This window comes from Sipha flava, unplaced genomic scaffold (assembly GCF_003268045.1).
Source record: "Sipha flava isolate LNK unplaced genomic scaffold, YSA_version1 164_pilon_pilon, whole genome shotgun sequence".
In the NCBI taxonomy this organism is placed as follows: domain Eukaryota; kingdom Metazoa; phylum Arthropoda; class Insecta; order Hemiptera; family Aphididae; genus Sipha; species Sipha flava.
Genome location: NW_020271825.1, coordinates 1,454,135 through 1,471,561, shown reverse-complemented (window position 1 = coordinate 1,471,561; position 17,427 = coordinate 1,454,135). Strand labels below are relative to the sequence as shown.

The 17,427-nt window shown below is 26.0% G+C and overlaps 1 protein-coding gene and 1 long non-coding RNA gene across 2 annotated transcripts in view; both read right to left on the bottom strand.

The window, feature by feature from the left end:
* Nucleotides 1-17,427, bottom strand: part of LOC112679550 (max dimerization protein 1-like) — a 181,042-nt gene that overhangs the window by 109,421 nt on the left and 54,194 nt on the right. The window lies entirely within an intron of this gene.
* The window catches only part of LOC112679551, a 49,643-nt gene that overhangs the window by 23,165 nt on the left and 9,051 nt on the right, over nt 1-17,427 (bottom strand). The window contains exon 2 of the long non-coding RNA XR_003148223.1: nt 5,290-5,322. This is a non-coding gene — a long non-coding RNA (uncharacterized LOC112679551). The remainder of the gene's footprint in view (nt 1-5,289; nt 5,323-17,427) is intronic.

Below are 17,427 nucleotides of genomic sequence, written 5' to 3'. Positions count from 1 at the left end.
GCAAGTTTCATGTTCCATCGTTGACCTTTATTAGATAGAGAACTATCCTCCTTCTATATGTTTCTGGTTACCTACAAACTTCGGTGTCTTTTATTTGAATCAAAAAAGCAGCTTAATCCCCAGAAGGATCATCACTGCTTGCAGCACACACCGTTCACAAGGAGAATTCATCCTTGTAATCATGACCACTAGCTATCACCGGGAACTTACGTTTAGCTTACGTAAGCTCTAGTAAAAATTTTTGAATATTATTTTTACAAAAGTAAATTTCAATAAAAAGGATAAAGAACATATTATAAGAAAAATGATCGAATTGGAGGATAAAAGATAAGTCTATATGCATAAAAATATTCTATTATATAATTTAAAGTGAATATTAAGTTCTATAAATTTGTATGTAAATATAAATATATTTCAAATAATCAAATTCAATAATATCTTAATATTTTATGCAAAGCAATCAGCATTTAAAATAGTAGTATACATTTTAGCCAACTCTTTAGCTAAAACTGTTTTCAATTATTTTTAATAAGAAATTAAAAAAATATAAATAAATAAATATAAAAAAAAAAAATCTTCCACTAAGGTTACAAAAATTAATAATTGCAAGTAATATTTTTTATTTACTATTCGATTAAAGGAACTTTTTGAGTGTATTACATTTGTATTGAATGTACGAATTTGTTCGAAAGTCTAATGCTTTCCATTTTAGTTGAACTGACCCAATTTTCAAATTCTCAGTAATGAGAGATTTTATTTTTTCCCTGCTTTTGTACAAAAGCCACTCGATCGGTTAAGTTTGGAGTAGGGCTCAAAAACGGGGAACACAAAATTTGGTACCATGAAATCTAGACGATTTTCTTCCATCGTCCTTTTTTCCTATAGTGTTATACGTGTTTTTAATGACGAATACAAGGTCGGTGAGAGATGGCCCATTGAAAATCAAGCGTGTGCTGAATCACTAAAAACAAGGTAGTTTCTAGAGAAGAAGGGGGTTGTGGTGTTACTTGTTAAAAAATGTCAACGAGTCTGCAGACACAGGCGCCATTTCCCTTTCGTATTATTTTTTCTGACATAATAACGGCATTTGGTCGTGACGTTTTTTTCCCCTACAGTTTTACAAAATCCTTGCTGTTGGCGTTCCAAGTTTTATATACAGAAAAAAAGGATAAGATAAATCCCACATATCTACTGTATATTTACTATTTTTCCTATAATGTAAATAAAATATAGTAGTCAGTTTCTTCGAGAAATATTGTGACTACATATGTTTATTTAACAAAACAAATTAAAACGAAATAAAAATATTAACCGACTATATACATATTTAGTACGACATTTTAATTACAAAAATTAATAACACATAAATTTTCGACAGTAAATTATATAATTAAATGGTATATATCCGCGCAGTTAAATACTCATGACGTGAATCTAAAATAACATACATTTTTTGTAATAAAATAATATATGTAGTTAATTATCCGTTAAATAAACTACAATAAAAGATACGTTACAGCTATCAATATATTTATAAATATATATAAATGAATTATATCAATATATAACAAATAAGTCAGATTTTTATTCATTCAACCAAAACATTTATAGTAAAATAATTACTCTGCAAAAATTTGGACTCGCATACTTCAGAACATGAATTTATTAGAAACTAATTTGAAGGAAATAATTCATAAAAATTCCATAGGTTCCATAGGCATATATTGGGTAAACCATTGTTAATATAATAAACATAAAATAATTATAAAATTTGTTGCATATAATCGTAATAATACGATAAAATAATGACAAACAAGCAAGAAAAAACACACCAAAAAACTTATCGAAAATGTCCTGTGTGAGTGTTGGCGTGACTTTTTGATAGCGTGCCAAAAACCCACAGGAATACAATAAAACACACGAGCAATAAGAGTGAGAAAAAACGAAAAGGGTTGGAAGGTAAACCCCGAATTTAATGACACCTCCTGTTTCCTCTCTAACCTACATGTATTCGCATTGAGTGTGTGTGATTGTGTATGTATGTGTGTGTGTGATTGTGTATGTATGTGTGTGTGTGTGTGTGTGTGTGTGTGTGTGCGCGCGCGCGCTGGTGTTCACGTGTTCATGTATGTATCTGAGCTCTGACGACGGGTCAATACGGATATTGTCCTTTAACCGACGCCCGTCACGTAAAACAATAAACGATAGCAGAGAATACAGGTGTTGTGACACACTAACCAAAGGCCAAAAAAGAATTTTTCTTGACCTAAGAGGATAGGTCAATTAAAAATATTTACCCAAATTTTGATAAAACCATACAAGAATCTAATTTTTAAAGTTTAAATGTAAAACGCAATATACTTTTGGTTACTGCCATTATGATTTGTATTTTAAATTAACAATTTTAAATATTGTTATGGACTCCGAATGATGCAGAACTCAGTTTTCATCAAAAAGTTGTAGGAATGATTAATAAAATATGGAACAATAATAGTCACCGTCATTATAATATCGAAAATCTAATACTTATAATAGAACGATAATATTCAGAAGGGAAAAAATTAATTAATTCTTTATATCTCTATAGTCTATTTCCTTAAATAAAACTTTTTTATAAAGACAATAACATATATATTTAATAAAATATATTTTTCTAACCACTACATGTTTATTAATTCTAAGTACACCAAATTGATTTCTTTGAAATATGAACTAAATGATAAACAATAGATATATGCGTAGTAAAACTAACTAGAAAAAGTTACGAAGTCCTAGATCCGAGAGACACCATAGTCAGATAAGATACAAGGTTAGGTGAATGATATTGCTGTATTAATTTTTTAAATTTTGAAATCATTGCTCTCGAAAAAAATGATTCAGAATAAAAGAGGTTAGGTGAATCAGTTTATATCAGAGATTGATTAGGGGGAAGGCATGGGGGACAGCCCCCTTCTTTTTTTTTAATTTTTTTTTTTTTTTAGTGTACCCCTTCTATTTATTTGAAACGGATCGCTAGGATCGCAACATTTACTGGAATCTGTAAATGGGACATCTCATTCAGTTATTTAAACCAGATCAATATGTTGAGAACTGGATTAAAAGTGGCAAAAGAAATTCAGTTGAAGTTAACTGTCATAAACGATATTTTTAAAATTAAGATAGTTCATACGAAAATTTATCGACCTTATTTAATTGGTAGTTTAAGTTCGATTTCGTTTTAATTTTTGTAGAATAAAGGTTCTAAAAAAAAAATTAATAATAAATTAATGTTTTTTTCTTTTAAAATATTTTTGCATAGTTAATTTAATAAATTTAATAATTTTTTGGGATTGTGGGTGGCTGAAGGGATAATAATAACATGACAGTAAATTTTGAGTGGAACGCTCGTTCATTGAACATCAGTTAACATTCAGTATTAAATCAGTTTACAAGATTAGTTCCCCGTCTAGGTTTTTTCCAAATCAAGCATTGGTTTATATTTTTAAAGATGATTAATATTATATAAGAACCAAATTTTTAAATATCATGAGATTGGTTGAACTTTAAAAAACATACAAATTTAGGGAAAATCGAAAATTGTAAGTGCCTTTAAACAGCACAGATTTAATTTTAATATTTCTAAACTAATTATTAAAAATTGACTTATCAATTAATGTCAAATAAAGTAAACAAATCTAAAATATTGGTTTATAATTAAAATTTTAATCAATTTTGATGTAAATAATTATATAATTATTGATTGAAGATGTGTCTTTATGTATGCTAACATGAAGTTCGACTTTCTACACTCATTATCAAATATCATAATATTACTAAACTTCTATTCGGCTATGATTGGTTACACGCAAACGAAAGATACCATCGCCTGAATTTTGATATCACGCCACCATATAAACTTTCGAACGGTTAACGACCGAAGTTCACTTAGACATTGCTAGGGCTTTTAACATCCAGCATTAGTCGAATTTGAATCAACCATACACGCCTGGTCGTCTATTTAGTATTATAATTGTAAACTTAATACAATGTGTAGTGCCAGTGTATCATATAACCGATGCTAGATAATGAAATGATACAAATCTAATTAATGAACACTACTGCTATATGTAGGAGATTTATTTAAATATATATATAAATATAATTATATACAAAATATTTGTATTTTATAATAAAATATAAAATAATGAGTAATCAGTATATATATTAAATATTATATTGTACTACTGTATTTCAATTTTTTCATAAACAGCAATGAACAAATTCAAAAATTCAATCAAATCCCCTGGCATGAAAAACTACGCTATTTTACTGTGTTTTTAAAAATATATGTTATTTTCACTAGTATTGGGCATAGAAGAAATATTTAAAAAGCTCAAGATTTTTTTTTTTTTTATATAATTGTGCCATTGAAAGAATTTCGCTCTATTTTACCTTAAAACACATAAATAAAACAAATACATATTATTCACAAGAAATTAAATATATTTTTGCTTAATTATTGTTCACTGCAAAACTTCTATATCTGCTTTCTCTCTATTTTGTAAGTATAACATACATTTTGGGCCCTACATTTTTAAATTCTTATGCCATTTATTTAAACAAACTTCAAAAAATATTCCAATTTAAATTAAAAAGTGTAAGTACCAGATAACTTAACAATCATTACTATATGAAAAACCAATAACCATCGTTTTGCTTTATTGTATCTATATATAAATATATGTATAAGATTTATCTTCAAAAAAACATTGATACCATAAATGAATTCATAACATATATATTATATGTGCTCATATATATTAACGAGGATTCATGGTGAGAAAAAAATAAAAGTATTTATACTTAAAAATACCAATTTGATATTTACCAAAAGAAAGAGGTAAATATCAGGAATGTAAGGAGATATGATGTATTCTTCTGTTTTCTTTATTCTATGGGGATGTGAGTGAATGTGACCAAAAGTGCTTTTAAGAATTTTATACATATATAAATATAAACGTGAATATTATACACTGTATGTATGATGTGTAGGCACGTATATTTTTACATGTCGAGAGCTCAACAAACACACGACATGACCATGATGAAGGGCGATCATAATGGGAAAACTGATCGATATGTCATGCAACGAGTGGCGAAAAAGGAAAAAGTACTGTCTAATGTAACGATGCAAGTACAATACACATTGTACGTTTGGTAATGTACTGCGTCGTAAAAAACTTTTTCCTAGCATTGATTTGTTATATCTTTGATATTAAATATATATATATATATGAAATAAAAACTTACTAATACATAATTGGTGAATTGTGAACCACATACCTGAAAAATAAAAATAAAAATATAATGTAATACTTCGAAAACCTTCAAATTTAAATCTCAAATTAAATTTAGCAACAATAAACAAATATTTCTTTATTAATAATGATACATAAACATGTAACATTTTTTTGGATTACAATTACATATAATTTATATCATTATTATATGAATATTTAAACGTTAATAATATAAGTTATACTAGCATAAATAAAACTCATAGATATTAATCTCATTAAATATGAATAACTTAATAATTTAAATATAATAAACCTATTTCTGTGACATACAGATATATATATTGTTATCTACATTTATATAAATAATCTATTAAGTTATTAAATTCTTTTATTTTAAATTCTAGTTTTATAAGTTGTTATCTTTATTTCATAATATAGGTAATATATAAAATTATTTTCATTACTTAAAAATTGCCAAAATTTCAATTATTTTAAAAATATGGAAAATGCATATTTCAATACATAACGAAAATTTTTTATAAAAATGCTCTTCAAAAACAAAAATACTTTTAAATTACATTTTCAACATCTTATTTTTATTAAATTATATACACAATTAATATAATTAAATAATTTATATATTAAATTAAAACAGCATAAAATAGGTTTAAAATCAAATCAATAAATAAAATTATGTCATTAGTAATTGGGTCAATAAGTTATCAATGAAAAGAAAAAGTTACGTATATGTTATATTCAGAAAACCATTTTCCTTATTGAGTCATAGCCTTGTCTTGTCCTGCCTATGTCATACAGATTTATACAAAATAATTTTTTTTTATTTTGTTCTTAATTACATCGGTTACTTGACTACAAGTTATAATTTAGTATTTTATTTACATATAGATTACAGTTAAGTGAAGTTTTTATTTACATAAGATTATATAATTATAATTCCTTTAAGAAATGTATTATGATAATATTTTATTAGAGGTCAAATTGTAGGGCTTCTCCTATTAAATGAATAATTTGTTTGAATTCAGTGGCGTAGCCAGCGGGAGAGTTAACGGGTTATACCCCCACCCACAAAATGTCTCTTTTAATTTTTAAAATATATAATAATTTTAAAACATAAGTAAAATGTTATATCATGTCATCATTAAACAATTCTTAAATTCTCAATCAACTAAATTTTAACACATTTTATATTTTAACTTATGTTTCATCGACTAATTAAGATTAAAAACTTGATATTTATGTAGGAGAGAATTGAAAATTAAAACCATCTACTCAAAAAAAAAAAAAATGTCTAACTACGCAACTGTTATGATTTCGTGGTTAAGAACACAATTCTCATATATGGGAAAGGGTCATTTCTATGAGTTGTGAATGTACCTATGCCTTAATTCGAGGCGATCTATAACAGTTTCATCTTTCCCGTTAAGTCCAAAATTTTGCTATACGTGGATTTTGTTTTTTTTAATTATATTAAATTTGGTGTTTTATTTTATCCAGTGATTTTATCATTTGAAGTATAGATCCTTTTAAACATATTCCTTTATGTCAACATAGATGATTAGGTTTATGGTTGAGATGTCAGTAGAGGAGGTTACTCTGGATGCTTCTTGGTTAGCTATTTCGTTGCCACTGCGCTCGAGTATCTGTATATAAAATTTATCTATTCCTTTTCGTACTTCATATATTTTTTTCTTGGATTAGTTTGAATATCTCAGTTGGATTTGAGTTGAGTTAAAGATACCTAAGAGGCTACTGAGAGAATCGCTAATTATAAAATAATTGTTATCGATTATTTATTTATATTTGATTGTGTATTTCACTGCCTTGTTTGGCTAAATTTAACCAATACCGTTTTCTATTTCAAATACATTTGTACATGTGTTTGTAATTATAATATTTTTTTAGTGTATTATGTAAAAGATTTCTGTAAATATTTGAACTTGTGTTTTATTTTTTATATTCTGAAATATATATGGTTTATGACGATGTGCATTGTCTACGGGCGAATATTCTGGGATTTTCTTATTACTATTTGTTGTAGGTCTATTTGAAGTTTTTAGGCTTATTTTAAGGTTTTTTGCTTGGTATTTGTTTACTGGATTGTCTATGTTTTTAAGTGTTTTAGCTGCACGAAGGAAAAATTTTTTTATGTTACAGTTAAAGGATTAAATTCCGTTATTTTATGAAATAACTAGGTAGTCCGTGAAATACCAACGAATGTTAGTTAAAGTATGAACTCATACTTGAAAATTATATATAAGTAATGCCTATCCTAAATATTGCTGAACACTATTCGGTTTTATTAATGAGGAGGTATCACCACCACATGATGTGTTTTTTAATAAGGTTTTAGTAAATTTTACTATTACTTAGTATTCAACTAAGTTTAGAATCAAATAACAAGAGTTTAGTTTATAAAATTTAGTTTGGTATAGAATACATTTATTATCTATTTTTAAGAATCTTATTTCTTGATTTCTATCGAGAATATTTATTATTTTTATTTCTTACTAAAAAACGGTTTTATTTGACCAACTTGTTTTCAATCATTTTTTGTAATTCATGTTGCACAGTATTTCAGTATTTATTTTTTGGCTTCTAATTATAATTTTAAAATAAATTATTATACATTTTTTGACTAAAAAGATAAATTTCATCTCTATTAGGAAATTATTGTTAAAAACAACCAACAAAAAATGAACATTTAGTTTTCAAATCATGGTTTCTTTATAATCATTAATATTTAATAATTACTATTGTTGCATTTGCATAATATAACATAATATTTAATAAAAATTAAAAACACAAGCGATCAAAAAAGGTAGAAGTTATTAATAATAAACTACCGTGTATATGAAAATGCGAGATTTTTGTTAATGACATATTTTTTATAGAAACAATATACATTGTTTAAAATAATGAGACAGAATTTTTATTATAATAATTTCATTTAATTTTACATATTATCATTGTAATATCTAGTTTCATTTGAATTTATTTCTATAACATAATAAAACAATCAAAATAATTCTATTGCTTAACTTGAATAAAATATTTAAATCATAATAAAATATAAATATAACTCATATTTTCATTGAGAGAACAGGAAAAAAAATAAAAAAAATTCAGAGGCATTTTAAATAAACTAATTTTTTTTTTTTTTTTTAATTAGAAATAAACAATCTATGCTAGTAAAACACAATAAGTAAACGTGATAACAAAATACAAGTATATAGGTAAGACATAAATTATATGAGAAGAGAGGCCACGCATTGAACCCAACGTGATATTATTTTATTGCGGATTTATTTGAGTAAGTGTGGATGTGTAGATAATTTAGAATAGAATTTGGAGTAGTGATTAAAAGCTAATTGGCTAACTGTTTTAATGTTTAGATTGTTAAGCAGAGTCTCGTTGGATACGTACCAAAGTGAAGAAGTGACAAGTCGAAGGGCTATTGCCTGTATGAAGAGGATTTGAGAGGGTGTAGCACAACCCCAAATCTGAATCGCATGTTTCCAAATGGGGTCTTAAAAGTGATTTATATATAATATTTTTTGTGTGTATAGATAATTTGGATCTGAGTATTGTTCGTAGTAGGTGTAAGCGGCTGTTAAGTTGTTTTTTTTGTTGATTTTAAATGATAAATTAATAATTCAACTATTTAAAAGACTTTTGGCTAATAGTAGAATCATTAAATATGTATTTACTTGTGTGTATATGTGTGTAGTTTGATAAGTGTTTAAATATATATATATATATATATATATAATTTATTTATAAATATATGTTCAGAACGATAAAAAGCTATTGGACAAGAGCAACTTAAAAGACAAATGTACACTCATCGTCAAAGAAGATACAGAGAAAAAATATGCCTCGGTATTCGCTCTCTGATTGTTATAAATGAGAGTACTGGTAGTATTTTATCTCATTTCTCATGTAAAATGGAGAGAGCGCTACTGAAATTTTATCCAGGAACATAGAAGGAAAAAATAACACATCTCTTGTTTTATCTAAGAAACGGTCGAAGTTTTTGTGCGTGTCATACAAAAACCCACTATGACAAAATTTGTAAAACACTTTTGGTATTATAATTATTTCTTTTTTGTAAAGACTTACACGAAGAATTGCTTTACTGACAAGTACCATTATACATAATTTTGTACTGCTTTTATTTTTGACTTTTAGATAAGCTCGTGTTCTCAGTTATAGTAACCAAATTCTATGAAATATTTCTGTAAATAACAATTCAGACTTGGCAATCTAGTTAAATAATAATATTTTTTTTTTTTCCTGTGGATACGTGAAAAAATTAGAATGTATTGTTTTTTTTCCGGCCATATAGTATACTTCTCCTACTCAGACAACAATTAACATGTATATTTTATTCTAGAAACCACGCCCATTTTCAGTAACATAACCTAGAACAAGAATTATTTACATATATAGCATTGCTTTGTTAACGATAGCACTAATTACAGTCTGTTTAATTAAAAAAAACTAAATTCACATAAAAACAAACGTGATATGTAAATATTTTTAAAAATAACTAGACCCGTAATGACATGATTTGAACAATAAATTAATACAGTCGGCGTTACAATTATGAATATTAGAATATTCGATTTATAAATTAAAATGCTGATGGTTCAATACCAATCATATCGTAACTATATTTTCTAGTCAGTGTCAATAATGGTAAATTTCTATATAATAAAACACCCAAATGTAATTTTTTAATATCGATGGAAATTAAATAAAATATTAGAAAACATTAAGTAATTAAATCGCGATAAAACTTTAAAACTAATCGTACAATACTTTGTATTACTATATTCATTGTTTATTCATTCTATTAAAATGTATTCCATTCTTAAATTTGATAGCACATCATATGAATACTTTAAATATGTATTTAATCACATATTCTGATGTATAAGGCATTGAGTCACGATTTGTATAAAATGACTTCAGTTTTATCGAGAAACCTTATAGTCGTAGTGATTCGAAAACATAGACAAGGAGACATGGAGAAAGCATTGTTCGACCTCGTAGCTCCATCGCTTATCTGTATAATATACCTTACAAAAAATATAGTACAATGGGACACTGAGAAAGAGAGAGACAGAGAGAGAGAAAGAAAAAAGACCTTTGTCACAAACTCGGAAGCTGTTCGAAGTGAGAGACACCGGCCGTTCCAGAATTTATCGCAAACCATTAGACCCAAGGAGATAAGAGAACGGTCGCAACAAAAGCGGCAATGGTAGTGACTTTTTTTCTTTCCCGCCCTGTTAAACAGGCGAAACGTTCCTGTGGGCACAATAGCCGTTATGGCTATTTGTAACCAGCACATTTAACTCCGGGCTCATTCAATGTCGCAATTAAATATCCCCGGTATCACTTAAAATCTAGAATGCACTTAACTAAAACTCTTAAAATTATATATTCACGTTTGTAACATGTAAAAAAATAAATACTCCTTGTAGGAACACTAAATGCTTGAAAAAATTACAATACCGACCAACATAATTATAAAAATTATAAATAAAAGGGGAATACTTCGAGGACTATATTTATATATACATATATAGATTTAGTTGTTCAACCTTGAATAATAGGTATAACATGTTAATATGTAACAAAATAATTTACTAAAGTACTTTTCTAAAAAAGTGTTTTATTGATTTTGCTCATACAATAGATAAAGTATGCGCACCTCGATTAAACTAAACAACTATCTATTATAATAATTTAAATTTATTTTTATAATCTTAGATATTTTTTTGCATAAAATTTCATCTACATATGTATTCGACAAGTAGTATTCAAATATTAAATAAAAATACAAATAGTTGTTAAAAAATTACAGCTATGCATACAAGACACTATGAAGTAACTAAAACAATAAAGCTCATAATGACTAAATAAAAGAAAAATTAATATTTTGGTATCAGAATAGGTAACACAATATAATATTTTTCATTCTAATACGTACCAATTAAAAATATATATATATATACACAAGTTGATTTTCATAACTTCATAAAATTATGTATAGTTATCTTTGAAATATAAAAAATACCACATGGAATTATAATAATTATTATTATAAGGTAATGTACAGATAATAAAAGTATTTAATCATCAACCATAAACATCATAATTTGTTAGATGATATTTTATATTTAACAACTATATATAATAAATAATGAATCTGGTCACACAAGAAATTATCAACTGAAATTAATAAATTCTAAGTCCTAATATATATTCAAATATGGAGAGAAACAAAAATCTAGATTTATAAGTTGTCAGGTTAGAGAATCTTCGATAAAAAATAAATACTATTTTTAAAGATATAATAAACTTTTGTATTTATAATTATCAAAACTTTTATGTACCTATGAATATTACAGTACATAATATAACATTTTAAATTGTAAGACTGCAATTTATTCTTACTAGAAGGTATTAAAACTATAAATCAACTTAAGTAATATCATAAAAAATCATACATAATTAATTTAATATTGAAAGGACTCTTTGGACTACTAGGCTCCAGGCCAGGTACTCTTAAATCCGGTCCTGCAACAGCATTTCATTTATAACATTCAATATATCGCTAACTATTGTTTCATCGAATCTACATAAATAGCTATTAAGACATAAAAGATAACGATCATTTTCACTTTAAAAAAAATCTATTTAATACAATATTTTGTACAACGATGGATGAATGACTACAAAATGTGTTATATGATGTACAATTATAATTACTGTTGCATAAATATAAACTAGATCTATAAAAATTGACACACGTTCACTTATCAAAATAGAACAAATGTGATTTAAATCGACGAATTATGGTGTTAGTTATCTCATGGTTTTTTTTTTTTATATATATATAATGTTATTTCATTACTGCGTACAAAAATCTCACGCTTAAATTTCCTTGCGCTCAATTGTCTTTCGTTCAGTTATCTGTGCTTAATTTTCTACACTTTGTTATCGGCATACCTTCAGACACACTTATTATAGTTATTTATAGATAATGATAACATCAGAATATGTGTAGCTTTAATATAAATTTAATTGTTTTATTTACAGTCGTTTTTAGTTTTCTTAGATGAATATCATAAACGCATTTCCAGCTCTCAGTACCATAGGCAATAACTGATTGAACAAGTGAAATATATACTATCCTTGTAAAACTTGAATTCAATGTGTCGTTATAGATAGAATAAACAATCCCTTATTAAATATTAACTAGGCATGTATTCAAAATTTCTATAACGTGAACTTAACACAACAAAATATGAATACGACATTTTAACCAACATAATTTATTATGATATATAGAAGAGTCAGTTTGATTAATTTAAATAAAATCAAATATTAACCTTTTACCGATGGGCTCCCAGAGGGGGGAGGAAAGACAGGGCATTAGCCCCTCCTGGAAAAAATTAATTGAACGGTTAATAACAAGGTGTGCAATCGAACAACTGCGAAGACTTCAGTTTTTATTTGATAACGATTAAAGTGTGTACAATTCTGACATATTTTATTGTTTGCTGATAATACATTTTTTTTAATATATTTTTTGGTATTCGACTAAATTATGCCCCCCTCCCCTGATAAATTTCCTGAGGACGCCCATGCTTTTACCGTTCAAACATTAGAAATAATAACCAAGAATTGTATTATTAACTAGTGAAAAAAATAACCTCAGAAGTCCATATATGAGTCATTACTTTCACTAAAATAATTTGGAACAATACATAGTAATATAATACATCCGATTTCAAATAATAAGGTGTTGCGGGTTTCATATACTACATACATATTAAAATTTCAAAAATGCACATAAAAAATTCTAAAAATGAATAACTCTGTTTAAAATACGTGTAAATGTTATGGAATACTGCTGAGTTATATCGCAAGGGTCTTATACAAAAGACTTTTTGAAATTAGAGAATTAGACCAAGAGTGATATAATATTATATATATTAGCTGCCTTGAATATAATTATGAAAATATATCTATGCGTGATGTATAAAATAATAGTATTGAAAATATCTTTTAACCAACGAAGTTCAAAGGTTAAAAAAATCTGTTCTTATTTTTTACAGAGTCAATTCTTGTAATTCTTGTCGGCAGAAAGAAGTAGTTGGAGGGTGATGAAGGACGAACAATAGAGAAACAGGTGTTGCCGAAGTCATTATTCATGTCTAAATAAGTATGTACAAGTATAATAATATTACCTAACCGATTTGCGTCCCACGCGTGCGTTATAACGGTCTTATGTATGATGTGTGCACTTATCAACCACATCATTATATCGTACGGAAAGAAAAATATATACATAAAGTAAAGAAGAAATAATAAATGTTTGATAATGAATAAAGAAAAAACTAGTTTAATTATACTTCATTGTGTCGAAAACTAGTAATGGCTTAAACCATGAAGATTGAAATTATTGTTTTCTTCAGAGATACGAACATACCTACTATTCATATTCTGCTGTCAACATTTGAATGAATCTCAATAATTACATTGATTTCCAAAAACAGGCAGGATCACGACTAGAGTCACATTTGAAATAAAATCAATGATTACAAATTTCCATCGATGTATTTTATTAAAAATCAAAATATAAAAGAATTTTAGTCTTTTATGTTTAAAATAGAATATACTAAAACTCAGTGTCATAAAGGCTCCATAAAAAATTGATAATATGTAGCGTATATTTAGTAATATATAGTATAGAACATGCTGACATGTCGAAGAACGTCATGGCTATATTTATTTTTATTTTTGTTCAAAGGATAATTGAAAATTCCATTGTCGAACCATAACAGATGACGGACTTCAATATTTGAATCACAATTTTTAGGTACACGCATATCACTTGGTAATGAAATAATTTGTTCATACAATTATTTACATTCTTTGTCACTAAATCATGTTAATATGGAATGTCTTACTATATCAACATGCTTTTAAACTTGAGGTATTTGACAAAATGAACCAATATTATTTAAATGTATATAATTATTGACCAATATAAATAAATAAATACAACGGAGAGAAAATTAAACAGAAATCATTATTATTACGCTATACTACAAATGTTCATAGGTTTCACGTCCATCAATTATTAAAACGTAAAGTTTTATTAACTCCAATCGAAAAAATAAATGTTTATAAGATATTCAGAAATTAAGTTGGTAAGTATATGTATAATTTATAAGAATAAATATCCAAACAAAATAATAATGTGAATGAATACTGTTTAATTCTAAACACGAAATAAAAAAGGAAGACACACATGATATAGGAGGAATAAAACTACTTTACAGAGTCATCATTAAGACAAACGCGTAACACGGTAGCCGAGTCTTCGAGATTTCCTGTTCAGAATAATAATAATTTATGTCGCTACACAGTGCACACACACAAACACATATACACTGACGCGTATCTATAGTATATATGGTTTAGAGTCAATACCATGTGCTCTAGCGCTAGCGCGCGCGCACACACACACACACACACACACAATACACATATTATATCGAGGTACGTATAAATTGCAACAATATTTTTTTATTTTTTTTATTGATATATAATATCATACAAATATATAATTAAAAATATACTGGACGTTCTGTTACAGATACGAAAGTAGGTACATAAAAATATGTATTTTTGAATTTATTTAATATTTTTAAAATTAAGTGTTCCAGACAAAAATTATAATTTTTATATTTCTCGTAAAAAAGAACAATAATATTGAAAAAATTAAAACGTATTTGAATACATGGATATGGGTAGAATCGGCAATTTATAAATGTCCCTAGGATAAAATTTTAACTTGTAGTACTTAAATATGTATAATATAAATATATGTATACTAGTATATATAGTTTTACCATAACAGAAAAAAAATTAAAAAAAATTTATTATCTTCACAGAGCATTAGTACATTGGTATATGTTTTTCATAGGTACTGTTATTTTTTCCCTTAAAATTGCATTTCTATTAAAATCTTGATACATAAGAATTATTTCTTAAAAAAAAAAAAAAAAAAATACTTCTACACTATACACGACATGAATGCATTCAATATAATCGAATTAAAACTCATCTCATAAATTAAGAATAATTTAATATTTGTAGATCGTTATCAAAATACATAAAATATAACTTATATAATACTAAAACCTGTTAATGATTCAAAAATGATTTTGTAGTATATAACTTTATTCACACACACAGTAATAATGGAAAAAATCTGGGAATAAATATCAAGTAACATGAATTATTAATATTAATATTAGTAATATTTAATTTATAAAGTAGTTCGATCAATATTGATTTAAAAATGGGATAATTTTATCAGTATGTTACTTTTCTCTCTTTTATCCGAAGATATTTTTCTTTATTCTTTTATAAACAGAATATTTAGAAATTTCTATCTGAAATATCGTATTTGAATGCAATAAAATAATCATACATTTTGATAAACTATAAATAAAAATATAAAATATTCTTAGTTAAAATTATTGTAAACTCCTAAGTAATTATTATTTAAACTATAGTAAAATTTAAATTATATAAAAATACTCTAAAAACATATAGGTGTTTTCACTATTTAAATCTATATGCACGAGTAATACATTTTATTAGCACTATTTAAAAACAAATTATGAGAATATTACTATGTAACAATCTGTTGCCTTTTCTTATCGTTTTGAACGGATTTATTTTTTAAAAGGACGTAATTTCTATATTCTTATATTTTTTATCCCTCAAATTAAAGAATCCACAATTTTGTTTTATTTGTCAAGTATAAAATGTACTCTGGAATTTCTTAATTATAATACATATTCGATTAATACGTTAAAGCATTGTTTATATTTTATATTTTATAGTCATTAAAAAATAAAAAATGTATTGGAATATACTGAGAGACATTTATTATAATGATTATATAACATTACGAATTGGTGGTAAAAATAATCAGTTTTGACGGAAATTCCGAGATGCCGTCTTGAATTTAATTTGATTTCGTTTTTATAACTCAAGAACACTGTGCACAGTACACACCTATAAAGGATAAAAAGTTAGACATCTTTTTAGAATATTTATATATTAATAAATAATTAATAAATAATTAACAATAAATAATAATAATAATAATATATAATTAATAGTTATTATTTGTGGGCAATACTGTATACTGGTATTTAAGGGAAACCAAATAGCCGTTTATCAAGTTAAAGTAACTGATACAGTATGGGATGCGAGAAATGTTCTTTGACATTTAAATTTTCATTATTTGTATAGTAATCTACAACAAATACATGTCTGAAAATTAAATTTTCTCTGATTATGTACTTATTACATTTTTAAGATTATAAGGATTTTTTTTTTTATACATGATGTGCAAATTATAATTACAACAAAAATTATTCCTTAAAAAGATAAAAACCGTGAAGGCAATTAATGTCGTACTTCGGGCAAGGCTTAGAATCATGTACGCCGAACCGGTTTGAAACGAGGCCAAATGTGCTTATTCGTACAGTTTCATCTTTTTACTTTTTAACATGTATCACTGATTTTTTTATTATAATTCCAAAAGATATTTAATTATAATGTACATAAAAAAGCTCTATATTTAAAAATAAACTTTTAAAGAATGTCGATTACTCTAGATAGAAACAATTGATGCTTATCAAACGTATCAAATATTTAGAATGATAATTTTTACTTAAACAAAGATCGATAACTATTTCACATTATTCTCCCAGTGAACTTTTTGATCTCCAATCAAATTGTTTCGACTTTTATAAATTTATTTTTTTTTATTTTTTTTTTTTTTTTATTTTTTTTTGGATTTCTGTACTCACTTGAAGTATTTTGGCATTGGATGTATACAAGAACAAAAAGGTTGACAATCTAACACTAAGCCCCCAACATGAAATATCAGAACATAGTAAAAGATCTAGAGGAAAATGTGGATTGACGAAGTTAAAAAGAAGTAGACGAATGACATACAATCGTTTGTGGCATGATATATTATTGGTAAAAGAAATTAAAGAGTTTTTAAGACCAAAAAGAAGTA